Source organism: Gopherus evgoodei, chromosome 2 (genome assembly GCF_007399415.2).
Source record: "Gopherus evgoodei ecotype Sinaloan lineage chromosome 2, rGopEvg1_v1.p, whole genome shotgun sequence".
Lineage (NCBI taxonomy): Eukaryota > Metazoa > Chordata > Testudines > Testudinidae > Gopherus > Gopherus evgoodei.
Genome location: NC_044323.1, coordinates 279,456,780 through 279,474,399, shown reverse-complemented (window position 1 = coordinate 279,474,399; position 17,620 = coordinate 279,456,780). Strand labels below are relative to the sequence as shown.

Below are 17,620 nucleotides of genomic sequence, written 5' to 3'. Positions count from 1 at the left end.
ATCATCCTTGCAAGACACAAACTGTCAATAACAGAAGAGTAACTCCTCTCTTAATGTTGTAGGTATGTTCCTGAAAAATGCTACTTTAAGTGAAACGATGTTGAGGGAATCCAGTTTCCCCATAAGAATTAATGTAAATAGAGGCGGTTAGGTTCCAGAGAAATTTTTTTCGCCAGACAAGTGTATATATGTGTGTGTGTGTGTGCGCGCGCACACACACACACACACACACACACACACAGTATAAGTTTTAAACAGACAAACAATTTAATACTATACACAGCAATGATGATTATGAAGCTTGGTAGAGGTGGTGGAGTTAGAGAGTGGGATATTTCCCAGGGAATGCCTTACTGCTAAATGATGAACTGAGCCCTCAAGGGTTAACACATTATTAATGTAGCCTCACACTCTACAAGGCAGCAGGAATGGAGGGAGGAGACGCAGCATGGAGAGACAGAGACACACACACACACACACACACACACACACTATGCGAGAGAGAGAGAGATGCTCGTTGCCCCTTTAAGTACACTGACCCCACTGTAAGTACATTGCCTTTTTAAGTAGATCAGCAAGTTGAGACAGCAGCTGCAAGCTCCCTCCATCTTGAGCCCTGTAGTGTCCACCCCCTCACCCCCCGCTCTGTGAAGATGGGCTACAGGGGGAGGGGGACACCCTGAGATTAGCGTGTGGGCACACACACGCACACACCCCTCACAGCAAGCAGGAGGCTCCCGGCAGCAGCTCCAAGGCAGAGGGCTGGAGTAACACATGGCTGTTGTGGGAGGGACAGCTGAACTGTGCCTGGCAATTGATAGCCTGCTGGGAGGCTGCCACATAGGGAACTTAGGGAGCTGATAGTGGGGCTGCCTATCCACCCTGATTCCAAGCCCCCACCAACCAGCTCCAACGAGCTGCTCTTTCTGCAAGCAATGGACAAAGCAGGCGACTGCCAAACAATATTATAAGGGAGCATTGCACAACTTTAAATGAGCATGTTCTCTAATTGATCAGCAATGTAACAACGAAACAATGTTAACCGGAACGACCTTAAGTGAGGAGTTACTGTACCACACCTAGTTAGGATCTGGTGGCTAGAGAACTCTAGCTTACAGAAGGCCCTCTTGACACATCCTTGGTTCCCTACTTTCTGCCTGTGAGAATAGTTGTGGAACTAGACTACTCTTTTACAGTTAGCGTTCAGTTTAAAATTTAGCCACTTTTGTATTAGTTTATTCAGCAAATTAATGATGGCTTTGGGTGGTCAGTCCATAATGTAAGGGTGGGTTTAGTGTGTTTGAGTATCATAGTGTCTGTCCAGTACAGATCAGCATGGTCAGTAGTTGGAAGCACTCCCTGAAGGATTGTTTGGTCTGTGGGCTGTTGCCACACGTGACAGAGTGGAGACTGGAGATCCTGCTAATACATGAGGTCTTGGCTCCATGCCCAGGCTCTAAGGCTGCTGATGAATCTTTTACCTTAGTCCTCCGATCTGAGCCTATCGTGTCAAGTGGGAATTGCTTCTAGAGATGAGTGCTATAGTAAGGGTTCCAGTAGAGTTTGCAAACAAAGGTTTTTATTCCCAATATGTATTTTTTTTCTCCCTACCCACTCCTACCAAAAAAAAAAGAAAGAAAAGAGATCAAAAATGTGATGAAACTTAAGTTTGTCCAACTTTCTAAGTTTCCTATCATGTTTTAGCAAAATATTTTCTTCTATTACTGGCTAGGATTGTTTGGTGCTCTGTCTCAGATGCTTGTATTTGTATAAGAAAAAGGCTTAGGCAGTTTGTTTTCAGCAGTGCAAAAACCGTTTCCACCATTGAGTTCTAACTTTCAGATTGTCTGCAGGTCCAGGTCCAGCAAGAGTCTGATTGTTTTGACTACTCATTAGCAAAGGGTTGGTTTTCTGGTTTATCTGCACCTAGGTGACTAAGAGTAGCATGGGATATGAAGGTAATTTGTGATATATTGGTCTAATAAATCAAGTTTAGAGAAATCTGAGATGGAGTCTATCTTTATAAGTTCTGTTGTTTCTTCAACCGAATTGGTATTTGTAGTCAGATCAATTGAGTGTACTAGCTACAAGCTTGAACCAGTCCTGTTTTTAGTCAACACCATCATTATTTAATAATGTGTAATATAGAGATCCTACCAAGAGTGGGGTCCCATTTTGCTGGATATTGTATGGACACCTAATAAGAGACCATTCCTACTCCAAAGAGATTGTGATCTAAATAAACAAGAAAGGAAATGGCATTGGTCCCGCTAAAGATGAGGAGCTGAGACCCATGAAACTGAAGTGATTTGCCAGAGATCATACAGGAAGGCTGTGGTATTAGTCTCCAGAGTCCCAGTTGAGTGCTTTTACCATAAAACCATCATTTATGTTGCTGGCAATATGGCAGTTGTCCAGTGTCTCTGGTAACAGAGAGGCCTGAGTGAAGACTGTTGTGTAAGGCATTGCAACTGTTGCAGCTTTCCTTTAGAGCTACTGCAATTAATCTCTGTGTCTGGAAGCACTTTTTCAGTCAGCGATTCTCGGCTTTGGAACATGCTCCCTCCAGCACTCTCCAAGATCAAGAATGACTTGGATAAGCTTTTTGAAATTTTTTAGGCTTGATTAAATGTTAGGGATTAGGACTCTAGTTCTCTTATTGGTAGCCTGTCTTTTTCTTTTAATCTTTTGTTGATGTAAGACATCTAAGTGCTTGGTGAAAGGTACAAATACCAATTTCCAAGTGTTTTTACTTACATTACTGTATATCTAAACAAATGAGGTACTGGATAGATGAATAGTCACTGTGTAGGCAAATACTCACTGGAGAAATGAGGACTTCTTTTCTTTATAAAGAGACAAAGTATAAATAATTTCAGAAAGGTATTCTAGTAGCAGAAGAACATTTTCATTAAATTTACTGTGTAAAGTAACCCTTCTGTTCATTGTAACTGGTGACTTATCATTCATCCATTTGACATTTGTGTTACTGCAGTCATGTACACCACGGAAATACCTTGTGAAACCGATATAGTACAGTAGTATCTCACGATGAAATTTGAGTAGTTCTGTACGACTCGAAAGCTTGTCTCTTTCTTCACCAGCAGTTGGTCCAGTAAAAGATATTACCTTGCCCACTTGTCTCTCTAATATCTGGAGACCAACACAGCTACAACGCCACTGAATGTAAACCAACTTGACATTTGCCATGCTCTTAAGCAGACAATATTACCAGAGAGAGTAGAAAATTAAAATGTTCATGACTGGTGTGAGCCCATCATTTGGACTCAGTTCCTCTTGTTGACTTTCAGATGCCAGACTAAGTCCTCTATCTTAAGCTGTAGCACATATAAAATATAAGTTTCTTATTATTTATTTGCCTTTCATTTAAATAAAAGTGCATCTGTTCTATTTTGTTTTTTAAAAAATGATCCAGCTTTGTCAATCTCCTCAGCTTGGCCTGTTCAGTGTTTGTTGTATTAGCCACAAATTGGTAATGTTCCAGTTTATCCAGAGTCATGAGAATATACTTACATTGGTGAGGAGCTGATCCAAGGTCATGTAACTTTATACACATCCACTGTTTTTCTTCTGCCCCTTACCAATAGGCCAAGGCACCTCAAGAGTGCCCCTCATGTAGAAGAAAATCTATTAGGAGTTTTGCTTACGGTATATGTGCTTATAAATCATTCTATATTTTTGCAATGCTTTTGCCATATGACATGTTTATGCTAAATTGCAAAAGTTCATGAATGGCAGTGAAAAGAAAATAGTTCCATAGTAGGCAGTGCTTGTTTTGGCTCATGCTAGCAGTGATCTAGTTAAGGGCTTGTAATGTTAGCTATTCAGGATTGCCCATTTCAGCTGTTGCATAGGAGATCTCAGAACAGTTAATTATCTAAGATTACCTCTTTAATCATTCGTCAGATAAAATTGACTCCAAGGATATTATTTATTCATTTGTGGAATTCCAGTGCTCTAAATCTAGAAACAAACTCTACACTCCAATATTGAGAAGGCTAGAATAAACATGCTCTAGAAATAGAAAGTAACAAGGCATCTTCTGAACTAGCTGCAACAGGGATCAGCAACCTTTGGCACGCAGCCCGTCAGAAATCAACTGGCAGGCCGGGACGGTTTGTTTATCTGCAGTATCTGCAGGTTCAGTTGATCACAGCTCCCACTGGCCGTGGTTCGCTCTTCCAGGCCGCTGGCGGCTGTGGGAAGTGGCGTGGGCCGAGGGATGTGCTCACCGCTGTATCCCGTAGCCCCCATTGGCTGGAACGGCGAACTGTGACTAGTGGGGGCTGCGATTCGCCGAACCTGCGGATGCTGCAGGTAAACAAACCATCCTGGCCCACCAGTGGATATCTCTGATGGGTTGCATGTCAAAGATTGCTGATCTCTGAACTACAACATCCTCCCAAAAATAGAAACAAACATTGGCTTTCACCAGAAAAACCCAAACCCAAACACAGTTTCCTGGCCTAAAGAACCTTTTCCTAATTGAAGAAGTTTTTTTTCTTTTACTCTTTTCAGACTTGTATGTTTCCTAAAAATGCAAAATGTGGGGTCTCCCATTCAGAGGATACTTTTTGTTTTTAATTTCGTTTCTCAAATTCTTCTGTGCTAGAAAAAAGTTCTTGCTTTCTGTATTTGGCCTTCCTAATTGAGGGAGTGTAGGTGCACAGTTTAAGGCGTGTGAACTTTTGGTTTGTTGCTGGGTACTCAGGTAGTTGCTATGGACAACAGCGATTTTCTACCTGTCAGGTGCAGTTCAAAGTGCAACCTAGTCTCTCTGTTGCAGACCTGCTATGTGTAGCTATGCCTTTGGCATCTCAAGATTAGATCATTATAATGTCCTGTAAATGGGGCTACACACTGAGACCAAAAATGAATTGAGCCCAGTGCAGAATTCAGCACATCACTTACTAAGAGGTGCACATTGGAAAACATAATCCCAACTATACGTAGAAAATGATCGGGTCTAAATTAGGTGTTACCACTCAAGAAAGAGATCTTGGAGTAATTGTGGATAGTTCTCTGAAAACATCCACTCAAGGTGCAGCAGCAGTCAAAAAAAGCTAACTGAATGTTGGGAATAATTAAGAAATGGATAATAAGACAGAAAATATCATTGCCTCTATATAAATGGCTGGAACGCCCACCTCTTGAATACTGTGTGCAGATGTCACCCCATCTCAAAAAAGATGCACTGGAATTGGAAAAGTTTCAGAAAAGGGCAACAAAAATAATTAGGGGTATGGAATGGCTTCTATATGAGGAGAGATTAATAAGACTGGGACTTTTCAGCTTGGAAAGAGAAGGACTGAGGAGAATATGTTAGAGGTCTATAAAATCATGACTGCTGTGGAGAAAGTAAATAAGGAAATGTTGTTTACTCCTCATAACACAAGAACTAGAGGTCATGAAATTAATAGGCAGCAGGTTTAAAACAAGTGAAATAATTTTTTCACACAGTGCACAGTCAACCTGTGGAACTCCTTGCCAGAGGATGTTGTGAAGGCCAGGACTATAAAAGGGTTAAAAAAAAAAGAACTAGATCATTTCATGGAGGATAGGTCTATCAATGGCTATTAGCCAGAATGGGCAGGGATGGTGTCTCTAGCCTTGGTTTTCCCTGAAGCTGGGAGTGGGTGACAAGGAATGGATCACTTGATGATTACCTGCTCTGTTCATTTCCTCTGGGGCACCTGGAATTGGCCACTGTTGGAAAACAGGATACTGGGCTGGATGGACCTTTGGTCTGACCCAGTATGGCCATTCTTATGTTTTTCTTGGAGCGTTACTTCCCTCTTAGACACATGGTATCAATTCTCAGTACTGGGGTATGCCTCAGTGTCTGGGTTTTAAGCCTTGTGCCAGCTAAAAGAAATCTATGCCATTGAGTGATCCTCCTTCCACTTGACTGAAGTGTCACTTGAGGGCCACATTCAAGACTGCTGCCAGATTTTCAGGGACTGGAAACCCCAGAAAGAAAAGGACAGAGAAGTGTGTCTGTGCCACATCCTCATAGAGGCACCCTGCATCCACCTTATGAATCTTCCTTCTTAGGGCAGACACCAAGTAGTTTAGCATCAGTGAGGAGTACCTTTCCGGACGTTGCGTCTGAAAGTTGGCACCAGTTGCTTTCTCCAGTGCCTAGAAGGAAGCACAGCATTTTGAAGCATCAGAGAATAACAGTAAAAAGTCAATTTTTAGACACTTTTGAAGATGTTCACTGTGTAAATTATAAAGCAAATACATTTTGATACAATCTAATTCAAAACTTTGTTCCATGCTTCTTTTAATAATTATGAAAATTAGAAAAGGAATTAATTTCCTTTCCTCTGGGATACATTGCACAAATTTTTCCTGGCCTCTTATTTTCTTAATTTTGCTAATGGGAGCAGTTGTTCATGAGTTCATGTGTTGTTTAGGTACCATATTCACACAAATGTTCATAAGTGCTGGAGTAGGAAATGCCGTAATGTGGGTTTTGTTGGTAAATGAACTTTCCAAAGTGCAACCACTTGCTTCAAAAATAATGTAAAAAATGTTTAGATTATCCTGAGGAATCCGACTTCCAAAAGGCATGCAAGTAAATGACTTTTTGTGACATAAATAAGCAGTAGATTCTTGAAGGAAAAGGGCTGTTGCATCTCCTACTCAATGCTTTCTATTAAAAGAGGTGCAGCCAAAGTATGCAACTGAGTGCCAGAAAGATTAAATGATTGTGAAGATTCAGCTGTATGTCAAAAATAATGTGGAGTATATCCGAACACAGTAACTTAAGATACAAAAGTGTCAGGGTATGTGGTTTGTGTATTAAATCCCTTTCTTCCAGTTTCCTCTGAGTAGGAACCGTTCTCATAATGATGAAACATGACTGGTCACGAAGAATGAGAATTAGGAAGACTTACATTACTACACTACATATAACCTATACAAAAATGCAATTGTGATATTTGCTTTGAAAAGATGAAACCGCCTGTAAACATCTACTTTTGTAACCTATGCACATCTTTTTAGTGAAGCTCGGTAAGAAGCAAGAATCTAGAGTACGTGACTAGCTGACTTTTGAATTGTTAAAACGGGATGAACTTGCAGTAACAAAATAATTAGTCCGTGCTTTACTTCTTCAAATTAGTCTAAGAAATTAAAATAAGTAAATATAGTATTGTAGGTGTAGTTTTAATGTATTAAGAAATTGGTAACTGGTTTACCAATTTAAAAAAATTAATTAAACATAATTATTTTTCTGACCTTTTGTGGTATAAGTAATTCATTCTGACCCCCACCAGGTCCATCTTAGCTGCTTCAGAAAAAAGTGTAAAAACACCATATATCAACTAACTGTGTTGCTATACAACTGGGTTTTTTGGGGAGGATGGATAGTGATTTCCTCTGGGCATCAATTTATTATAATGAGCCTATGCCCTGGAATACAGCATTGATAATCTTTGACCTACAGTTAATATGAAGTTGCTGTTTTAATTAGTATAAACGTCTAATCTTTGTGACATTTACAAAACAGTTTCTTGATTTCCTGAATGAATGCTACGTTAACTATATTTTTTTTTAAAAATTCCTTCTGTTCACTTAAATATTGATTTGAAGAGATACTGTCAGGTTAACAGATTTTCCTTAAATATGTTATCAAAAATAGTGTAGACTTTTTTGCAATTAACTCAGCCTGGACAATCAAAACAGTCTATTCAGTATGACTTCTTCCTTTGTTACATTATGTTCCTAATTGCAGCAGAATGTTTAGATTGAAAACTGATTTTTTTTAAATTAAGCTTTATTTTGCATGCTGTCATAAATAGATGGTTAAGGGTTAATGTCTCTTTTACCTGTAAAGGGTTAAGAAGCTCAGTAAACCTGGCTGACACCTGACCAGAGGACCAATAAGGGGACAAGATACTTACAAATCTTGGTGGAGGGAAGTCTTTGTTAGTGCTTTTTGTTTTTGTTTGTTGTTCACTCTTGGGACTAAGAGGGGCCAGATGTACATCCAGGCTCTCCAAATCTTTCTGAATCAGTCTTTCATGTGTCAAAATTGTAAATAATAGCCAGGCAAGGCGGATTAGTCTTATGTTTGTTTTCTCAACTTGTGAATGTTTCTTTTTGCTGGAAGGATTTTTACCTCTGTTTGCTGTAACTTTGAATCTAAGGCTAAAGGGGGTTTCCTCTGGTCTGTATGAATCTGAGTACCCTGTAAAGCATTTTCCATCTTGATTTTACAGAGATAATTTTTTACTTTTTTCTTTCTTTAATTAAAAGCTTTCTGTTTTAAGAATCTGATTGATTCTCCTTGTTTTAAGATCCAGGGGACTGGGTCTGAACTCACCAGGGATTGGTGGGGGGAAAGATGGGGGGATGGTTAATTCCTCCTTGTTTTAAGATCCAAAGGGTTTGGATCTGTGTTCCCCAGGGAAGGTTTTTGGGGAACAGAAAGTGTGCCAGACACTAAATTCTGGCTGGTGGCAGCGTTACCAGATCTAAGCTAGTAATTAAGCTTAGAAGTTTTCATGCGGGTCCCCACTTTTGTACTCTAAAGTTCAAAGTGGGGGAAAGAAACCTTGACACATGCTACCTCCAGTGTCATTTTAAAAATATCTAAATAGCAATACATTAATCTTATCAGAGCCAGGGTAAATGAAGTAATGTTAGAAAAAACTGGCAGTAAGGTAAAAATGAGTTCCTTGTTCCAGTTTAAATTCAAAACAGAAGTGTTCTAGTTTCTAAAGGGATGCATTCAAGCAAAACCTGAAAAATCCATTCTCCGGTAGTCAGTAAGATGCTTTTCCTGGTTAGCATAAAGGGATTTAAGCCATGTGTTTCGGCAGGAATTTAGGTTTTATTAGAAGAAAAATTCTAGCTTTTAAGGCTGTGCAAATAACCGGTCATACATGAGCTAATGGCAAATTGATGCCATGTCATCTTCTGAGTCTGCAGACTGCTACAGTACCTCTGCTGCTCAGAGCTTTGTCAACATGCAACTGTGCGTTATAACAGATAAATTTCAGTGCTGCTATTTAGAACTCTTTAGGCACCAAAATTCCTTAAAGTATCTTAGCTCACTCTGTTAGATAATTAGCAATTTCTTGGGCAGAGACAAACAATGCTTCAGACAACAAAATATTCAGAACAGCAAACTGTGTTTATTTGTCATACAGTGTGTTTGTTTTCATTCTGTGCAGAATGTGCCTTTGCTGATGCAAGTTGTTGAGGCCACCCAAATCTTTAATACTTGATTTTTCTTTGTCTCTCCCTTTCTTGTGCTATTGCCTGCTACATCTCAAATGTGCCTCCTATATATTGGTGAAAATTGGATAACTTTGTCTTATCTGTAATTTGGCTTTTCCATAACGTGCACAATCATAGAATATTAGGGTTGGAAGGGACTTCGGAAGGTCATCTAGTCCAACCCCCTGCTCAAAGCAGGACCAATCCCCAGACAGGTCTTTTTGCCCCAGTTCCCCAAATGGCCCCCTCAAAGACTGAACTCACAACCCTGGGTTTAGTAGGCCAATGCTCAAACCACTGAGCGATCCCTCCCTTCATTAAAAATTAATAAATAAATAAATCCATTCATCTAGAAAATCCCCCCCCCAAATGTCTTTTGATGATCAGAATGTAATCTTCAGGTTGAAAAATTAATGTGAAATTTGGTGCATGAGTTCCTATTTATGAAAGAGAGAACTGGCACAAAAAATTTCAAAATAAAGCTGTTCTTTGGCTGGGAGAGCCCAGTAGTACTATGGACTAGTGCCTGTAACAGAGGGGAATTTTGTACACAATTATTTTATAATTCTGCATATTTTATTTGTCAAAGCAATGCAATATAATCACACCATTTTCAATTATTTTGGTAATTTATTTCAAAATACCTATGAGCAGCTATGTCTGTAACATATAACAAAAAAGATTCAGGAAATGGTTTTTGACAAATAGAATCCTTACTAATATATTAGCACATCTATATGGCTCCACATGCACCCTCTCCCTGCCCACCTTCCCTCAATCCAGGTGTTGAGCAAGCAGGTTCAGCCTGGCATGAATCATAGAAGATGAGCGTTGGAGGAGACCTCAGGAGGTCATCTAGTCCAACCCCAGGACCAACCCCAACTTAATCATCCCAGCCAGGGCTTTGTCAAGCTAGGCCTTAAAAACCTCTAAGGATGGAGATTCCACCACCTCCCTAGGTAACCCATTCCAGTGCTTCATCACCCTCCTAGTGAAATAGTTTTTCCTAATAGCCAACCTAAACCTCTCCCACTGCAACTTGAGACCATTACTCCCTGTTCTGTCATCTGCCACCACTGAGAACAGCCGAGCTCCATCCCCTTTGGAACCTTCTTTTAGGTAGTTGAAGGCTGATATCAAATACCCCTCACTCTTCTCTTTTGCTGACTAAGTTCAGTTCCCTCACTCTCTCCTTGTAAGCCATGTGCCCCAGCCCCCTAATCATTTCCATTTTCCTCCACTGGACTCTCTCCAATTTGTCCACACACTTTCTGTAGTGAGGGGTCCAAAACTGGGTGCAACACTCCAGATTTGGCCTCACCAGTACCAAGGGGATAATCACTTCCCTTGATCTGCTGGCAGTGCTCCTACTAATGCAGCCCAATTTACCTTTAGCCTTCTTGGCAGCAGTGGCACACTGTTGATTCATATCCAGCTTCTCGTTCACTGTAATCCTCAGGTCCTTTTCCGCAGAACTGCCACTTAGCCAGTTGGTTCCCAGCCTGTAGCAGTGCATGGGATTCTTCCGTCCTATGTGCAGGACTTTGCACTTGTCCTTGTTGAATCTCTTCTGATTTCTTTTGGCCCAATCCTCCAATTTGTTTGGACCCTCTCTCTACCCTACAGCATATCTACCTCTCCCCCAGCTTAGTGTCATCCACGAACTTGCTGAGGGTGAAATCCATCCCATCACCCAGATCATTAATGAAGATGTTGAAGAAAACCGGCCCCAGGATAGACCCATGGGGCACTCCGCTTGATACTGGCTGCCAACTAGACATCGAGCCACTGATCACTACTTGTTGAGCCTGACAATCTAACCAGCTTTCTATCCACCTTATAGTCCATTCATCCAATCCATAATTTTTTAACTTGCTGGCAAGAATGCTGTGGGAGGCCGCATCAGAAGCTTTGCTGAAATCAAGATATATCCCATCCACCGCTTTCCCCATATCCACAGAGCCAGTTATCTCATCATACAAGGCAATCAGGTTGATCAGGCATGACTTGTCCTTGGTGAATCCATGTTGACTGTTCCTGATCCCCTTCCTCTCTTCCAAGTGCTTCAAAATGGATTCCTTGAGGACCTGCTCCATGATTTTTCCAGGGACCGAGTAATTCCCCGGATTCTCCTTTTTTAAAGATTTATATTTAGATTTGCCTCTTTCCGGGACCTCCCCGATCGCCACGAGTTTTCAAAGATAATGGCCAGTGCCTCTGCAATCACATTAGCCAACTCCCTCAACACCCTCAGATGCATTAGATCCGGACCCATGAGCTTGAGCATGTCCAGTTTTTCTAAATAGTTTTTAGCTTGTTCTTTCACCAGGGGCGGCTCTAGGTATTTTGCCGCCCCAAGCATGGCAGGCAGGCTGCCTTCCATGGCTTGCCTGCAGGAGGTCCCCAGTCCCGCGGATTCGGCGGCATGCCTGTGGGAGGTCTGCCGAAGCTGCGGGACCAGCGGACCCTCTGCAGGCTGGCTGCTGAAGGCAGCCGGCCTGCCACCCTCACGGCGACCGGCAGAATGCCCCTGAGGCTTGCTGCCCCAGGCACGCGCTTGGCATGCTGGTGCCTGGAGCCTCCCTTGTCTTTCACCACTGATAAATGCAGGAATTGATTTTTCTGTGGGGAAAGAAGAAAATCTGCTGGGGACATTAATTCTGTGCTTGTGCAGTGGCGCAGAATCCTCCAAGAGCATGTAATAAATCTTATTTTACATGTAAAACAAAATGTTTTTATTCTGCTCTGAGTACTTATTGATGCAGGTTGTCCAGGTTTACTAATGTAGACAACTTTTGTCATGTAGCTGATCTCATACAATGCAATATTGAATGTAGTTTTATGCCTACGCAATGAACCAAAAGCATGTTGATGATAACTTGGATTAATGAGTCAAGCTGAACTAGGTCACATAATAGAATATTTGGACTTGTTTAACTTCTGCTTTTTAAAATGCATTTTTCTGATGTTAGCACAAAGAATTCTTCATTGTGGTACATAATTGTCTTTACTACAAGGGCATAAAAGCATAACATTTTATTTCGCTGGCTGAATACAGCAACAAGGGGAGGGGCAGGGAGCCCATGATTTTTTAAAACTCCAGCAAATGGCAGGGTGATTCTGAGGTCAGATGTTGTGCCTGAAACTATGAACTTTCTCTTTTAAATTGTGTTTCTTTAACTATTTCAGTTGCCCTGAGGTGTCTGCTATGCATGACTAAACTAAGTGTCCAGGATATTTTTTTAGACTCTTAAGATCATAAAGGTGAAAAGGCCTTCTAAATCCGGACAAGAATGGGAGATAAATCTGTTGCCAATCCATTCTCCATTAACTAATTGCTATGCCAAAAAGCGTGTGTGTGTGTATTTGTCATTATTCTGAGGGCTTTCAAGAGGCCTGTATAAAGAGAGTCCCTATATTAAACCAAATTAGAAATTTAAGGCCTGTATAATCCAAATATAAACTAGAAACTTCAGCGTTTCAAAGAGGGGAGTATTAGAGTAATTTTGAGTGTGTCTTCATGAGGAAGAAGTCAGTATAAAAATGTATGTGTTAATGTATTTGTCACTCTTACTGCTGTAAAATCAGCCTTATCAGTAAAATAGCACATAGAAAAAAATCTGTTTTATGAAAAGATATACTACGTTGTAAATGAGATTTGATAACCAGGAGTACTACACTTCAGTGTGCGGTGGTGTTTGTTAAACTGTCAGCTGTCTTGTATTCATAGTGACTTCACTGGGTAGTGCTCAGATTTAATGCCACAGGTTGCTTTGTTTCATGCTGCTGGTACTGTAGTGGTTAACCAGCTGCCTCTGGTGACTCATGGAACTAATTAGTAAAAATTCTTTTCTTGAATTTTTTTGATATTCATTTTATTTTGATGAAGGAGAGTTCCCATTATCAAACATCCTGTGCTAAATCATGAGTCAGAGACTTGTGAGTTTACCTGTAGCTACTGCAATAGTCTAGTGTACTGGCAATTGAAATCTCTTGAGCAAGATCATTTACAAGATACAGTTGTTTTCTGACTTACAAATGGAGTAATTATTGTAAAAAGAAGTTGTCAGTTTACTGAAACTGATAGTCATCTCACAGGTGTATAACTGTTAGCTGGTATTTCAAAATCAGTTTTCTGATATCACTTAAATGGTTCTGAGTAGTGTCCAATTTTAATACCAATCCAACTTGAAATAACATAGGACTCCTCAAGTTATGTGTATGTGTAGGATAAGGGTTTCACGATGTTGCTCCACTTCCATGAACAACTTTAAAATACCTGGATTCTTATTTGCATTTCTTCTGAGTCAGAATTCTTCCCTTGCTGTCAGACGTTGCTTAGGGCAGGAACAAGGTTCTTCCATCCTTCACTATCCCTCTTTGCGTGTCATCTGTGTTTTATTTTTAAGATGGAATAATTGTGTTGGTTCCTTGACATGAAAATAGTTGATGACCTGTAATTAATTTAATTTTGTTACTGTACATTAAAGTTTATAAAAATTATTTGTGGTATTTTTATTGAATTAGACCATGTGCCATTTCTTTTTAATTTTGTTTCTCTGTTCAGGTTCTGAAGACAAGCTGCTACATCAGCTCCATAAGGAATTGGAATTTTCCATTAAGACAACAAGAAGATCTCATCAACTGGTAAATAATTATTCAGGTGTCCTTGCTTGTACACTGTTAATTATCTTTCTTTTAGTGAAAGAATAGCATTTTACACTTCATTGAATCCAAATTAAATTTAAAGATCACTGTGTTATCCACTGACACTCAACCCTTTATATTGGGAAATATTAGGCGGTGGTGAGTTTTTTAAGTAATAGTAACTATTCCTTTATTGTTTTTAAAGTCTGCCTGATGAGATGAATTTTTACATTCCCTAGACCCCTGACATCTCACATCTTTCTGAACATCTATTATACAAAACGCATTGCACAGAGATTGCGTCGTTGAAGTAGTAACATAAAACTAATGCTGGAATATCAAATCTGTAAGGCATTTTCAGAGGTGGAGAATAAAATAGCTATATTTAAGAAGATAAACAGTTCAGGTTTTTTTAGGTATTCTGTTGTTCTGAAATATGGCCTCAAACCTCACGTCTAATGGTATGTGGCAAAATATTACCCTTCCTGTAGTGTTAGGTATAAATCACAAACCAAAAACTACATTTAAAAAAGTTATTCAGTCAAACACTCACAAGTTAGAAAAAAGGATGCACAGGCAAATGTATTTCCTATCTGTTTGTGTCTCCACCCTGTGTACTGAATGAGACATTGTGGCAAAAATAGTATGTGATCATGTAATTAAAGAGTATATGATAATGCATAGGCACCAGGGGGCAGAATTATGATTGCACAAGCAACTGTTAAACTGACATTTCCTAACTTTTCAGTGTCTTGTCTTTCCAACCTAAATAACGTTTTTTAGATGTAGTGTTTTATATGCAAATTCCTGAGGCTTTTTAAAGAAAAAAATATAAAAACAAATTATCTTTATATATACAATTGTAACAACCCCTCACTGTGATCCAGCACTGGAGTTTGAATCCTGAACCTTCAGCATGTCAGTACAGATTGCTACTGCTTGAGCTACGGGGCAAAGTAAACTAGCTAATTGTGGGAGTCTTTTAATCCAGAGAGAGAGTGGACAACTGGGCCTAGGATTAGGGTGGAGGAGAAACAGAGAGAAAGGGGCCTGGCCTAGCATAGAGGAACACTTTTATAAGAATTAGAGGTCGACCACCAACTAGATGGTGGGACATCATATGTAGGAAGGTGACCAGTCTGGATTTATTGGAGGAGCAAGCCATGGACAGGAATGAATGGTGACACTGTACTGCAAAGATCTCCAGGATGAAAGAGAGAGCAAAACAGCTTATTTTCCCCTGAACTCATTCTGACAGACGGATGCACCATTTTAGCTGAAACTTAAATAAATCAGCCTGAGGCAGACACTTGGCATGGAAAATTTCAGCTCAAAGATTTTGTTTGGTAAAATTATAAGCAACTGGAAAGAATTTTATAATGGCAAGTGGTTGGGTAACTTTTACTATACATGGGACGGAGAGGAAGAATGGTGATTGTTTAAATACTTTGCCATACTTAGTAGTTTGCTAAATTTGTAAGAAGAAAGTTTCACCAAGGGTCTGGAAAAACACAGTAGTCAACGTAGTTTGAAATGGAGACACCAAATTTTATGAATTTGGTGTTGTATAGTATAGTATCTCCTATATACAAGGTTTAACATAATGCTTGATTTATAATCTTATAGTTCAGCAATTTAAGGTAACTGAAAGCTTGAACAGCTTTGGATATAGGCACCTGGCTTCCTGAGCTGGTGGCTATTGACACTGACATTAAGTCATGCAGGTAGGGGATTGTTCCCTGCTAGTTTTGAAAAACACCATGGGACCCTTAACTTCTATCTGGGCAAGCAGAAGGGACTTCTCATCTGTACTATGGCACGCTTGATGATATACCCAAATATTGCATTCACAACATTGGTTTTGAACCACAGTCCTATTATAGGTCAAGAACTAGAGTCAAGTTAACCATGCTATCTTTTTACTAAAAATACTGTATGTGCTTATGTCACTGCATGACTGAGAAGCCTGCCCTGTTCTTGTGCACGCAAACAAAGTTAGAGAGCTAATAGCAATAATTAATAGGAAATACAAGGGGAAGAAATCCATTGGAGTAAAGTATCTGGTTCCAGGTAGGCTATTTCCTTTGTTTAAAGCAGGGGTTCCCAAATTTGTTTCGCGGCTTGTTTAAGGTAAGCCTCTGATGGGTTGTGGGACACTTTGTTTACCTGAGCGTCTGCAGGTACGGCTGCTCACAGCTCCCAGTGGCCACGATTCACCATTCCCAGCCAATGGGAACCACAGGAAGCGGTGGCCCAGCCCGTGCTGCTTCCCGCAGCTCCCATTGGCCAGGAACGGCGAGCCTTGGCCACTGGGAGCTGTGAGTGTCCGTACCTGCGGACGCTCAGGTAAACAAAGTGTCTTATGGCCCGCCAGGGACTTACCCTGGACAAGTCGTGAAGCAAGTGTGGGAACCACTGGTTTAAAGGAACTCTCTTTCTAAAAAGAAGCTTTTATTGAGTATGGAGTCTGTCAAAACCCCACCTTTCCTTAAAAAAGGATAACATATCTTGCATTTTGAAGGCCATGGAAAATAAATATTGTCCTCTAGAACAAAAAGATAATCTTAAGATCAGCGGTTCCCAAACTTTAACAACCTGTGAACCTTTCACTAAAATGTCTTGTCTCGCGAACCCCCTCCTAAAAATGAATATTTCCAGGGATTTTCTCCTTTACTTGAGTATAAATTATAAAAGCAGTGATCTTGGAAATATAAAATTTGTTTGTATGACATGCTTTATTACACACTAGTTAATTATTTATCGTTATAGTATTTTTATTACTTATGAAAACGGCAACACTCTTCCAACACTTCTTTCGTAGCTTGTATCACTTCGAATAAGCCTGTTATTAGAGAAGGCTCCTATGTTTCATTAAGACGTATCCGATGTGAAACAGCATGAACATATTTAAGAAACCACCTCAGAGTTCCTCCTACATAAGCATTCAAGTCTTGAACAGTCGAGGCAAACAGTGCATGTTACAACAAAGCTTAAACTTGTTCTTCATAATAATTTAAAAAACAGTACTAGCTGCCTATTTAATTTAAAAAACAGCAAAAAATATCCACCTCCCTTTCCACTTTTTATAATGAGTCCTGAAGCTTAAATCTCCTCAGTGTGATAGATATGCTTGCTTTGATCTGCTTGGCTCTTGGAAGTCCAGGGACTCTGGACTGCTGGCCCCATGCTGCCTGGAGTCCCTAGGGACAGCTCTGTCCGCCATTAGGGATTTTTTCCCCCAAGAACTCCTGTAACATTTTGCAAACCCCCAGAGGTTCACAAACCTGAGTTTGGGAACCACTGCTTAAGATTAAGTTTCTGCAGAATTATACATGAATCTTAAATATATTTGTTCCTTGTTTACTTGATGTAGTAGCTAATACTTATGTAGAATATAAAAGGTTGAATTTTATGGACATTTTTAGTTGAGGGAAAAGATGCTCCATTCCTCTTTGAATACTTGCGATCTCTGTAATTGTCTCCTACTTCAGAGGGCATAAATCCAGGAATGGTCATTCTTTCTTGTAATCATTTTATAAATAGCTTTATTTCATCACCTGCAACCCTGTGACTCACTCACATTTTAGAAGTTGTTAAAGATTTGGTTTTATGTAGCCAGTTTACTAGAAATAGTTGAAGTTTCCTGTATTTGTATTGATGAGTATATATGCTGATCTATTATGGTGCATTATACAAACTGCTCTAAATGTGTTATGCAACT

At 40.0% G+C, this 17,620-nt stretch overlaps 1 protein-coding gene across 5 annotated transcripts in view; it reads left to right on the top strand.

Moving 5' to 3' along the window:
- FAM49B (family with sequence similarity 49 member B) overlaps positions 1-17,620 on the top strand; it is a 148,803-nt gene that overhangs the window by 56,149 nt on the left and 75,034 nt on the right. For all 5 annotated transcript variants that reach the window (XM_030553826.1, XM_030553831.1, XM_030553830.1 and 2 more), the window contains exon 2: positions 13,820-13,899. The gene's annotated coding sequence lies outside the window, so the exon portion shown is untranslated. The remainder of the gene's footprint in view (positions 1-13,819; positions 13,900-17,620) is intronic.